At 28.3% G+C, this 11,839-nt stretch overlaps 1 long non-coding RNA gene across 1 annotated transcript; it reads right to left on the bottom strand.

Moving 5' to 3' along the window:
• Positions 1–5,091: 5,091 nt before the first annotated feature.
• LOC136091601 (uncharacterized) lies at positions 5,092–6,456 on the bottom strand. The gene is made up of 2 exons (XR_010644108.1): positions 5,453–6,456; positions 5,092–5,362 (listed from the first exon to the last, which is right to left on the bottom strand). It is a non-coding gene; the product is annotated as an uncharacterized LOC136091601 (long non-coding RNA).
• Between the last annotated feature and the right edge of the window lie 5,383 nt (positions 6,457–11,839).

Below are 11,839 nucleotides of genomic sequence, written 5' to 3'. Positions count from 1 at the left end.
GTAGTAGAATGTAAAACAAAACCCGCATGGATCAAGCTAGAAAACAGATTTAGTGCAACATTCGATAAATAAGGTTATAAAGTTCTGGAGAACACGTTTAGACCACAGTAGATCAGCAGATGCCAGGAAGGGTAGTTAAAACCATTCAATTTAAAAGATGAGTTAGAGAAAAATTTGTTTGCAATTAATAATATTAATTGCAAAGTAATTATATTTATAAATGAAATAATACTAGCAGTTCATGTTGATTATGCTCATCTTTTATATGAATTTTAGTAAAAGAAAGCAAATATTGTTACAAAAATCATTACATTAAATTTTGTCATCTTATGGGGATGATGCAATAATAGAAATGTAAATTTAATATAGATTTCTTAATAACTTATATAAGTTTTACTATAAGTACACAGGAGCTAATCTATAAAAGAGGGGTGTGTGGGGTGGGGGTGTTGTAATCATACCCAAAACACCAATTTTAAAGTCATAGTCGGTATTTTGAGGAATATAGGTACTGGCTAGATAGTGACCACATTGTGGCTATAGCCACTTATTGCTATAACAATATAATTACATACTGTGAGTTTAATTGTAAAATGCTATCTGCAACTATAGTAAAAATATAAGGTACTTATTTTGTAATAATATAATTGTAACTTAGTATAATAACATAAAAATAAAAAAGTAATTAATAATAATATAATGCGAATATTCATTAGCTGATAGCTTACTTTTTTAGCCAGCGACCTTCGTGACCGCATTGCTGTAGTAATTTATTGGGTATATTTATATAATGATATTAAAATTATGGAATGTTATGTGTAAAAAAGGAAGGAAATATTAAAGTTTGAATCAATAGTTTTATCCTAAAAATGTTCTGGGAACAAAATAAGGAGAAGATAGGGAGGAGGTACTCCTTAAAAAGTACCGACTGATTAATAAAAAGTTAAAAAAAAGAGGCCCTCAAAAGTCAAAACCGACTTTAACCGACAAACCGTTTAAAAAAAAAATATCTTTTTCTATTTTGTTAAAGTTCTGCGTTTTCTTCTCCAGAAATTAATATAAGATTATAAATTCCATCTATTATTCCATCTATAATTACATCCTTTATATTAAAGGAAAATTCAAGCTTTTATCGAAGCTATTTTTGCTTTAATTGTTTTAGAAAACAGTTATGGCATTGCTGATGGTATATAAATTTAAATTTGCGATGATTGGGATCTGGAAACAAAAAACCCTATAATTTTCGGCCACAACTGCCAAGTTTGTTAACTAAAAAAACACAACAAGTTTGTTAACTAAAAATTCTATGACTTGGATAATAACTGTAAAAAAACTGGTTACTCCATAGAGAGAAGACTGATCGGGCAATAGTTAGTGAGGTCATAAAAATCTCTTGTGTTTTAAAAATTGGAAAAAAAAATACCATTAGGCGCAATAATGCTAAATAGTATTAAGATAACACAGAATGTTGTCTAGACAACAAGATTTAGTGATTTTTAAGTGATCTATAACTTAAGCAACAAAAGCAAAGGTAATTTAAATATCTAATAACGCATTAACCCGTTCTTTCTAGAACAACAAGAAAAATATATTCAGCAATGTAGGCTATAAGTATGATTTGTATTTAAAATTTGAAAATGAAACACCTGCATTTAAGCTAGTCGCATGAAGAGTATTATAATAAATATTTGTAATATTATAAAAAATATATTTAAAAATATTTTAGAACACTTTCGTAGTAATCGTTTTAATTTGTAATATAATTTTAGCCATCTTCTTCTTCTGTTTTTAATAGATATAAAAATTGGCACAAAAATAGATAGCGGATGACAGTCTATAAAAAAAGATATGCAGTTGCAAAATTCTTGCCAATCTACCAAATTTTTAAGTAAAGGGCTCCTTGTATAGCTTCGGCAATGCCCACTAAAAGCACAAATGGGGTTACGATTTGTATTAATCTAAAAATTGTTAGTACGTATATTTTTTAAAAATGTTGATGGAATAATTCTCTCTTAGAGCTACCACAGAATTTAGAAAAACCTTATACCACCCGGTCTGAGAACAACCAAACTGACTTTTAGATCAGCACCCTAATTAGAAGATAACATAAAGAGTTGCATAACTGAAAATCCACACCTAGAATCACAGATATCAGTGTTCATTCAATAGTTTAACATAGATTTTTATCTACGCCAATTTATTAGACAAAAAAAGGGGCAAGTTTGATATATATTTCAAACTTGCACCCTTATATAATATAAGGGGTGGTGCCATATAAAATATAAGGGGTGGTACCATATAAGGGGCGGTACCATATAAAAAAATCATCCCTTAATTTAAGAGAGTGGTTTTTTATATGGAAAAACTTTTTTAAACTTGAAATTCCACAACCTCTTTTTTGGTGAGGTTTGATGAAAAATGTATATAGGTAAATTTAATTTTTTGCAATCTGATAAGAGATAGTGGTCCACCAAACCCTATTTGTAACCCTAAATTGACCAAAATTTGTCTAAAAACTTAATCTTGAAATGCTATGTTTATTCCATAAATGATTATGCTATAAATTGTTTAACATTACATCTAAAAATAAACAATATAAAGTGTTGCAATGTTATAACATAGATTATTCACAAAGGAGGCAAAGTGCAGACAAATTTAAAATTACCCTCTTCCCATTACACAGGGCAGCAAAACAATTTTTCTTTGTCGAGCAATCAATAAATTTTTTGAGAGTATTTCTCATTTTGATTTCAAGTATCCAATTCATTTTCAGCAACATGTCAAGTTGTAAAGATATTTGGGTTCAAATCTTTAGAATTTGAGTTAAAATCCCTAACATTTTTAAAATAACAAGTGTATTTTCGTAGAGATTTTAGAAAACATAAATATTTTTACTTAAAACAAAAAGTATTGTAAAAAAATTCTAACAAAATATTTCCCAGCAATAATATAAAAAGTATTTATTTCTTATTAAAAACGAGTTTGAAAATACGCCTCTATTGAGACACAGGTTGACATATTTTTGAATAATTTTTTTGTTGTTGACAATATAAGGGATATAACCTTTAATAATAAAGATTTGAACCCAAATACCTTTACAGCTTGACGTGATAGTGAAAAATGAATTGCATATTTAAAATCAAAATGAGAAATGCTCAACAAAAAATGTATTGTTTGCTCGACAAAAAAATAAAAACTTTTTTTGTTTACCTGTGATATTTACCAAAATATTTTCTAAATGCATATTTTTTGATTATATTATTGAAAAGTATTTTACTTGCAATAATTTGTTCTTACTTTTTAATGAAACTGTAGCTCACAAATTAATTTTTAATAAATTTGATTATAGTGATGACGTGGTTGGTCATGGTGGGTGGGATGGATTAGAGATGGGTAGGATTTGTATAATTTAAGATTTTTTATTTTTTTATATTATTATTATTTTATTGGCTTTGAACACTTTATATTTAGATGAGAGATTACCACAATAAAAAATAGCCTCCTAGACTGTAGTGGCCTATATGGCCTTGGGGTTTTTAAAAATGATCAAAAAGACAACAATTTTAATATCCGGCAACACTATTGCGGATAAGATATAATTTTCTGGTTCATAGTTAATATTCCTACTATAGCAAACCCTCGCGTAATAACTAAATTAAAAACCGCTAAGATAAATACACTCTTTATGGTTAATGGGATTGTCGTATCAAGATAAACAAAGATAAAAAGTTTCTGATAGAACAGCTTGGTCTCCAAAAGATCTCAATGAAATTCAAAGACTTAATATATAAGCAAGCAGGTGTTAAATATAGAAAACACAAGCTTGAAGAAAAAAGGCGCCATGAAAGACGTAAAGAAATTTTTTTTGTTCATTTCGCCGTTTAATAACTTTTACAGTTTAAAAGTATATAAATAAAAACACTGGCGGGGCAAAAAGAAGACATTATTTCGTCTTATCACCGAGTCCCATTTGTTCGTATTTACAATAACCATAATATATATGTATACTTTACATATTATTTATTTAAAAATATAAATGTAAAATGAATAACAATAAAATTAAAATAAATTTCAAGAACAATATTCATGTTAAGAGTAATTGTCAAGTAAACAAGAAAAATTAAAAAAAAATAATAATAAAATAAAAGAGCACGTATTTACAATAGCCGAAATATTTTCGTATACTTTGCAACTTATTTGTTGAAAAAAATTAAATTAAAATATAAATGGTTTATGGTTGGTTAATGAAAACCCAGTAAGCACACAAACGTTTATTAAACGTCGAAACAACGTTTAGATTAAGGGTTTAGATTTGGTCGATTATACGTTCAGAATGAAATCCAGATTAACGTTTAGATCAAACCTCCATAAAACGTCGAGATTACAACGTATTTTCGACGTCTATTATAGGGTTAATAAAGGCATATAAAGCGTATATTATACGTATATAAAGCGTTTAGATTTAGTTCAATTAACGTATATAAATTGTTTAGATTTAGTCTAATAAACGTCTAAAACGTGTTTAGATTTAGTCTAATAAATGTATATAAAGCGTTTAGATGTAGTCTAATTGAACGTATATTTAACGTTTAGATTTAGTCAAATAAACGTATGTATATCGTTTAGATTTAAATCTAATTAAATCCAACCTAATATATATATATATATATATATATATATATATATATATATATATATATATATATATATATATATATATATATATATATATATATATATATATATATATATATATATATATATATATATATATACACACTTTATATGCTTTTCCCAAATATACAAATATTTTATATACTTATATATTATTTATAACTTTTTATAATTTACTACTTTTATACTATATATACCCATTATAAACTTATAAAATACGCTATAGTTTGGATTTACCTTACAAATAGCAGAGGGAAGGATGGGGGGGTCCTTAAACTATATTTGTTTGTTTCAATAACTCTAAAAAATTTATTCGCATTATCCATTATGCCTTCGCACTAACAATATTACAGTGAAAATTTATAATATCAATTTACGTCTAAAAAAATCCATTTTGCAAGAACGCACCTAAACAAATATTTTTTGTAAATTTAATCTCATTTAGCAAAAAATAAAAGTTTACATTAGTATTAAGTTAAAGATTACTAATAAAATTATTAAACTTATAAAAATGTATTTTGGATCACTGTGTCCTCTGGTTTCTCAAAAATCTTTCTAATATACCGTCCAACGAATGTTCATCAAGCGCCGGTTCTTGTTCATCGTGCGCCAGTTCTTTGTTCATCGGCGTCGGTTCTTGGGCAACATCATCATTCATATTCGTCTCCTGATTGTCTTATTTCGTAACCTGATTTGTAACCGCAAAAAACTATTTTAATTAAAATAATTTTAATGTACATTCATAAAATAAAATTAGAATTACACAGAACAACTTTACATATAGAGGATTTTCTGAATGGAAGTTTCCAAAATTTCCTGTACCATCCATGTTTATTTTTGACAAAAATAAACATAGAAAATTTCGAAAGTCGCGCCATATCATATGCAGTGGCTTTTACCAGCTCTGTTCAACCAAATTTCTTTAGCAAATGTAACTAAATTAAGCTAATATGCATCTAAATTAAAAAAATTAAAAAATTTATTTATTAAACCTTAATTAATGCAAAGATGAATACCTACTGCTACACTATCCAACTAACGCTTACAAAATGAATTTAAACTGTTTATAAAACTTACGAAAAAAGTTCTTGCAGCAGGACTTTCATAACGAGAGACCAGCAACTCATATTTTTTAACTGTGTCAATGTTACAATCAATAATTTCTAAAACATCTGAGTCCATTAAGTTGTTGGCATTTAGGAAGGTAGATTGTCGCGATAAGAGATTTTTAACTTTTTAGCTTCCGACACTCGTTTATTATTTATTAATCAGTCGTTTTGCTTTCAGTTGTTGCAAGGAAGTGAATCTTGTAAACGCATTTAAATTAATTATTTAGCCAATAAAAAGTAATTTTTTAATAATTTTTTTTATTTCGTTTTAATTATGCCTATTTAAACCGCGTGATATAAGCTGTTATGTGAGTCTTCTGACCAATGGCTATATTGCTATATTATAATATAATAAACGTTTATTAAACGTCGATCAAACGTTTAGAATAACAACTTATATTAGTCAATATTGTAAACGTTTGATTGACGTTTAATAAACGTATAAATTAAAAGATTTAAAGCGTAGATTTTAAATCTATAAATGTTTACGTTTAATTAAGGTCGATTAAAGGTTTACAATATTGACTAATGTAAGTCGATATTCTAAACGTTAAATCGACGTTTAGTAAACGTATATATAAAAAAGTTTGAAATATACATTTCAAATCAAGCGTCAATTTTTAGTCAATAATAGGTCGCTAAACGTTTTATCTATTTTTCGACCGATTTCGATTAAATATTGACCAATTCTAAACCAATCTGTGTTTACTGGGAAAGTTTATAAAGCGATGCTCATGTAAAAAGTAATATTCAAGTAAAGAACAAAAAAATTAAAAATAAAAGAGTACTTTATTTAAAAAAACCGTAATATATATGTATACCTTAAAACCAGTTTGTATAAAAGTCGAGTAAGTATTATAAAAAATATTCAAGAACTCAGATTAGATTTCAACAATGACATTTAAGAATAGAAGTAACATGATAGCTAAATTAATGAAAAAAAGTTATTTTTTTAATTAACATTCTATGAAATTTTTTATATAATTGTAAAAAATATGACATATTTTATATAACTGTAAAGTGAATTTTCACATACAGAGCCATTAATGGATTACAGTTCAGATTATTCTTTTGATGAAAGTTCTCACTCTTACTGTACTTATTTTGACACTTATCTAAAACTTTCACAACATTCAATTTTGAGTACTAATCAACTATCAATTACAGTATCCAAGCGTTGTATTCTTGACAATCGAGTCTTTAATGCAACATTAGACTGAACAAAAACAACTCTACTACAAGCAATGATAATTGTTACACCATACTTAGCTGCAATTGATATTGATGTAAACAAAATACCAATTTCTCGTTTTTCTTTAATAGAAGTTCGAATTAAATCCCGTAAATCTCTTTTATTAGCAGCAGGAAAAGATGTTTAACCCTTGGTTCACTAGTTGCTTATTTTGATGGCAAAATAATGCCATATGTTGATGGAAACAGGAGTGAATGTCTGCCAATTGTTGCTCGGACATTAAAAATTATCAGTTATCTCTAAGACGGTTGATGGGGCAGATTGTAGTTGGGTTTATTCATGAGTGGCCCAGCGTTGAGGAGTATTTTGCATGTCATTGCTTTGACAAAACTGCAAGTAATACATGAATTTAGAATGGGATAATAAATAACTGTCATAAAGAAATCAATGAATGGAAGAGTTTTGTTTGCACAAATGCAGTGTTTGATACGTTTTATGTATCAAAAGAATGAAACATTGAACTTTTTGGTTTTTTATTACCTCCCACTGGGAGGTAAAAAAAAAATCACATTGTGAAACACTTAAGAGTGATAAAAGCAGAACTGGATGCTTGTAAAAGACTAACTTGCATCTCAAAAAGCCTATGTGGTCAAGAAATTAAAAGAATACTTAAAAGACACTCAACCTCGTGATGATTATAAAGAATTTGGAAGACAAAGACTTCTTATTTTGGAAGAAGATAATGGTACAACTGTTTGCATTTCTGGGCCTTACCATTGTTCAAGATGGCGAAGGGTATATACTGTTTAAAAACTTTTGTGTTTTCCTCATCAGTTAAATGTCACAGAGAAAAAAATTGAATTTTAAGAAGAATATCCCTCATCATAACCACAAAACATGTGTGTTTTTGGCTTTCAGCTCCTATTACATACGAATCGTCAAAAAATGAACTTCTTCCTTTAAAGTTAATCAAAAAATATTGTTAAGTTGACATCAAAGTTGCAAATGTTGTGAAAAATAAAATTGAACTTTAGCTATGGTATTTAAGTGAAGAATTAGCAGTACTACAATTATTTACTGATGAAATTTCTGTTGACGAAAAAGTGAAAATTGTAAATGGCTTCCAAAAAGAACTACTACCAGGTGACAATTTGCTTTAAACAAGATTTATACATTCCCTAAGATCTCTAAAGCTAGTTTTATTAGACGACGCTCAATGAAATTGTGTGACTCAATCTTTTAATAAAATTCCTGACATTTTTGACAATTCTTGTGTTGGAAAACTTGGGCTATTCGTGATAACTACAAGGCTGCGTGTAAAATAGTTCGTACCATGAAAGTGATTAGTGACTTCGCAGAACAGGCTAACGGCCAACTCAACAAATTGGCCGATGACTTTAATGAAATTTTGACAAAAAATGACAGGCAACTTCAGCTTCTTTGCCAATTAGTTGAGTTAGGAAACGTTTTTCAATTGAAGTTACAAAAAAACAGTTGTAAAATAACAACAAACAACAGCAAATAAAAAAACTAAAGAAATGTTTAAAAGTAAGGAGTTTTTTTTAACATATAGAATAGCTTTTTATTATATATGTTTATTTACACGAATTTTTAATATTTTGTTCTTCCTTCCTTGTTTTTGATAACTACACAAAGACGATTAGGCGTGCTATAAACGCAATTTAAAGCTATTTCTCTTAAATGTGCATTATGATTGCAGTACCAAAAAACTTTTTGAATCGATGGAATCCTATTTGTGACCTTTTCTAGCGATATTTCTCTCTTCAATAGCTTCCGTACATTTTCTATGGGGTTAAGATCTGGGAAGTTCCCTGTCCAATCCAAAAGTAGAATTTTTAGAGACACCAATAACTTTTGAAGGAACTTTGTAGTGTGGCATGAGGCTCCATCTCGTATAAATATTTTCGTCAGCTTATTTGGAAACCGCTTTTTCAATTAAGGTAAAAAACGGGTTTTAATGACTTTTTGCATGGGTCTTTTTTCAATATTTCATCAACAATGTACTGTTGACTACGGACTTTTCCACTAATAATCCAACAAAAATGACTTTAGGAGGATGTTTAACTCTCTACATTGTACAATCTTTACGAAATTTTTCATTAAAACTCCTTTTCACATATTGAGTCATAATTTCTATAGTAGACTCATCGCTGAAGCATACCCGAAGAAAACAGAATAAAAACGATCACTAAAAACAAACATTGGAATATTAAGAAAAAAAATTATTTTGTATTATAAAGATTTTCCGATTTCCAGTCATCAACAGTGAAACTACTGTAATTCTTTGCCCTATCCAGACATTTTTTTCTCTGAGAATTAGTTAATTTTGACTTTTGTGCTGGTCTTCTTCTTCTGATGCTCAATCCATACATATTTAGTCCCATCTCATTCAACTTCTCAGTCCCATCTCATTCAACATCTCAGTCCCATCTCATTCAACATCTCATTCCCATCTCATTCAACATCTCAGTCCTATCTCATTCAACTTCTCAGTCCCATCTCATTCAACTTCTCAGTCCCATCTCATTCAACTTCTCAGTCCCATCTCATTCAACTTCTCAGTCCCATCTCATTCAACATCTCAGTCCCATCTCATTCAACATCTCAGTCTCATCTCATTCAACTTCTCATTCCCATCTTATTTAACTTCTCAGTCCCATCTCATTCAACTTCTCAGTCCCATCTCATTCAACTTCTCAGTCCAATCTCATTCAACATCTCAGTCCCATCTCAGTCCCATCTCATTCAACTGGTTATTGCTGAATATGTAGCATTCTATTTTCTTTCACTGTTTTTGCTTTCCCTTATTTCGTGGTGTTATTATTTTTTTTTTTTGAACCGCCTTAGCCTTACCTCCGAATATCTAATAGGAGGCCATTTTTCAGTTTGACATTGATTCAGTTCACGGTGCGTCTTGAAATCTCACATTTTCTAAGTATTTCTCTTAGAAAATGTGAGATATCAAGACGCATAGTAATGCTTATTGGTCTGAAGATAATGAATATTTGCTTTTTTCAGAACTGATGTTTTTTTTTACTTTACTAAATTAATTTAAATTACAAAAAACTATTTATAATAAATTTTTTCACCAAAAAATAGAACACAGAGGTCTAAGGTTCGACGCCGGTTCTGGCTTTTTAAACAAAAAAAACACTACTTTGCTCTAAATGAGCTTTATATGTTTATTGAAAAATTCTTGCACGTATCGTTAACCATAGTGTAACAGCAAGATCCACGATCCACTCAACCAATTGTCACAGGATTCGCAACGCATCCATAATTGTCGTTGAGCTGTAATTTTATCTACAAAAAAATGTCACAAGCTTGTTTTTTTTAGAACTCAAAGAACTGTCAGTTAATTTTGAAATTATGAACAAATCTTTTATTCAAACAAAATACCATGGTGTATATCCATTATAAAAATGTCAAAATTTACTGGTAAATTTACAGGTAAAGTTAGCGGTAAATTTTACATTCGCAGCACTTATCGACATTTCACAATATTACTGCTAATTGTCTCCTTAGTTGTTTATCCGTGAATGACCGAAGTTAGAGTATTTCAAAATTTTAATAATTTTTATAAAAAAGTAGTTAATTTTCAATAATCATAACTTTTTTTTTCTAAATAGAATTAATTTGGTGGTTCTTAATAATACTAAAATTAAATTTGATCATTTATTTTAATAATTTGCTAATTTTAGATTTTAACAGAATGCATTTTTACAAACTGTTGTTTTGCTGAAGAATTATTTAAGCAGGTTGCATATAAACATTAATATTTTTTTTATAGATTCATATATGCAAACTAATTACAAATGTTATTCGAGAAAAAAAGTTTGTAACATTTGAGTTTTGCATGCTTTTTATATACTTTTTCTTAAATGACCGAAGTTACATGGTGACCGAACTTAGGCGATTTTACGGTATATTAATAAAGAAAAATTTAGAAAATTCCTTAATTTACTTAATTATTTTTACGATTTCTCAATCATCTTTACACTGATTGCTTTATTCTAAAACACGCTTAAAAAGATTAACTACAAATTAGGCTGTTTATGTCAAATATGCTTTCCTTGTGGTAATTTAAATAGGAACGCCGTTGATTATGACACAAATAAGAATTTTCTGTTACGTCATATTTAAGAATAAATATAACGTAACTCATATTTATTCTTAAATATGACGTAATACTAAATAAACCAACCAGATATACTAGTGTGCAAACTCGATACATGTAATAATAATTAAATAACTTATAAAAATAAAATTTAAAACGCGAATATTTGTTTTCCAGTACTTAAAATAGCTCATAAATGTTAGAAACTCCTAAAAAAAAACAGTTACAAAACGAATGGAGTAAAATAACGTTGAGTGAAGAGGTACAGAGTTTTAACTTTTTATTACTCGGAAATTTTTATTTATTTTCAATTTTGAGTTGCATCTAAGTATATAAAAATGAAGTAAAATCGTTAATAGTTCTGGAAGAAACGATTTTTAATTGAAAAAGTCTATTTTATTCTACCATTAGATTTTGGTAGAAAAAAATATGCAAGTTGATGAGTAATTGAAACAATACTTGAATAAAAAAAAGGCAACAAACGATAACAATTTTAAAAGCAACCACTAGTAAAAATTATTAAAAAAATAAACAATTAAAATTTTTGTATTATCTCGCAACAATGTTGAATTGTTATAAAGTTCTGAAGCTTGAGTTGAACCGTTATTTGTTGCTGATCAATAAAGATAAGTTTACATTGTTTACGAGCTTAATTTACTACTTTTTTACTGTCATCATTTTTCAGTCTCTTGAGTATTTCAAGTTTAATGAGACACTTCACTTTCA

The sequence above is a fragment of the Hydra vulgaris genome, chromosome 15, assembly GCF_038396675.1.
Source record: "Hydra vulgaris chromosome 15, alternate assembly HydraT2T_AEP".
NCBI classification, from domain to species: domain Eukaryota; kingdom Metazoa; phylum Cnidaria; class Hydrozoa; order Anthoathecata; family Hydridae; genus Hydra; species Hydra vulgaris.
The sequence above is the reverse complement of the archived record's forward strand: the minus strand, read 5'-3'. Positions and strand labels throughout refer to the sequence as shown.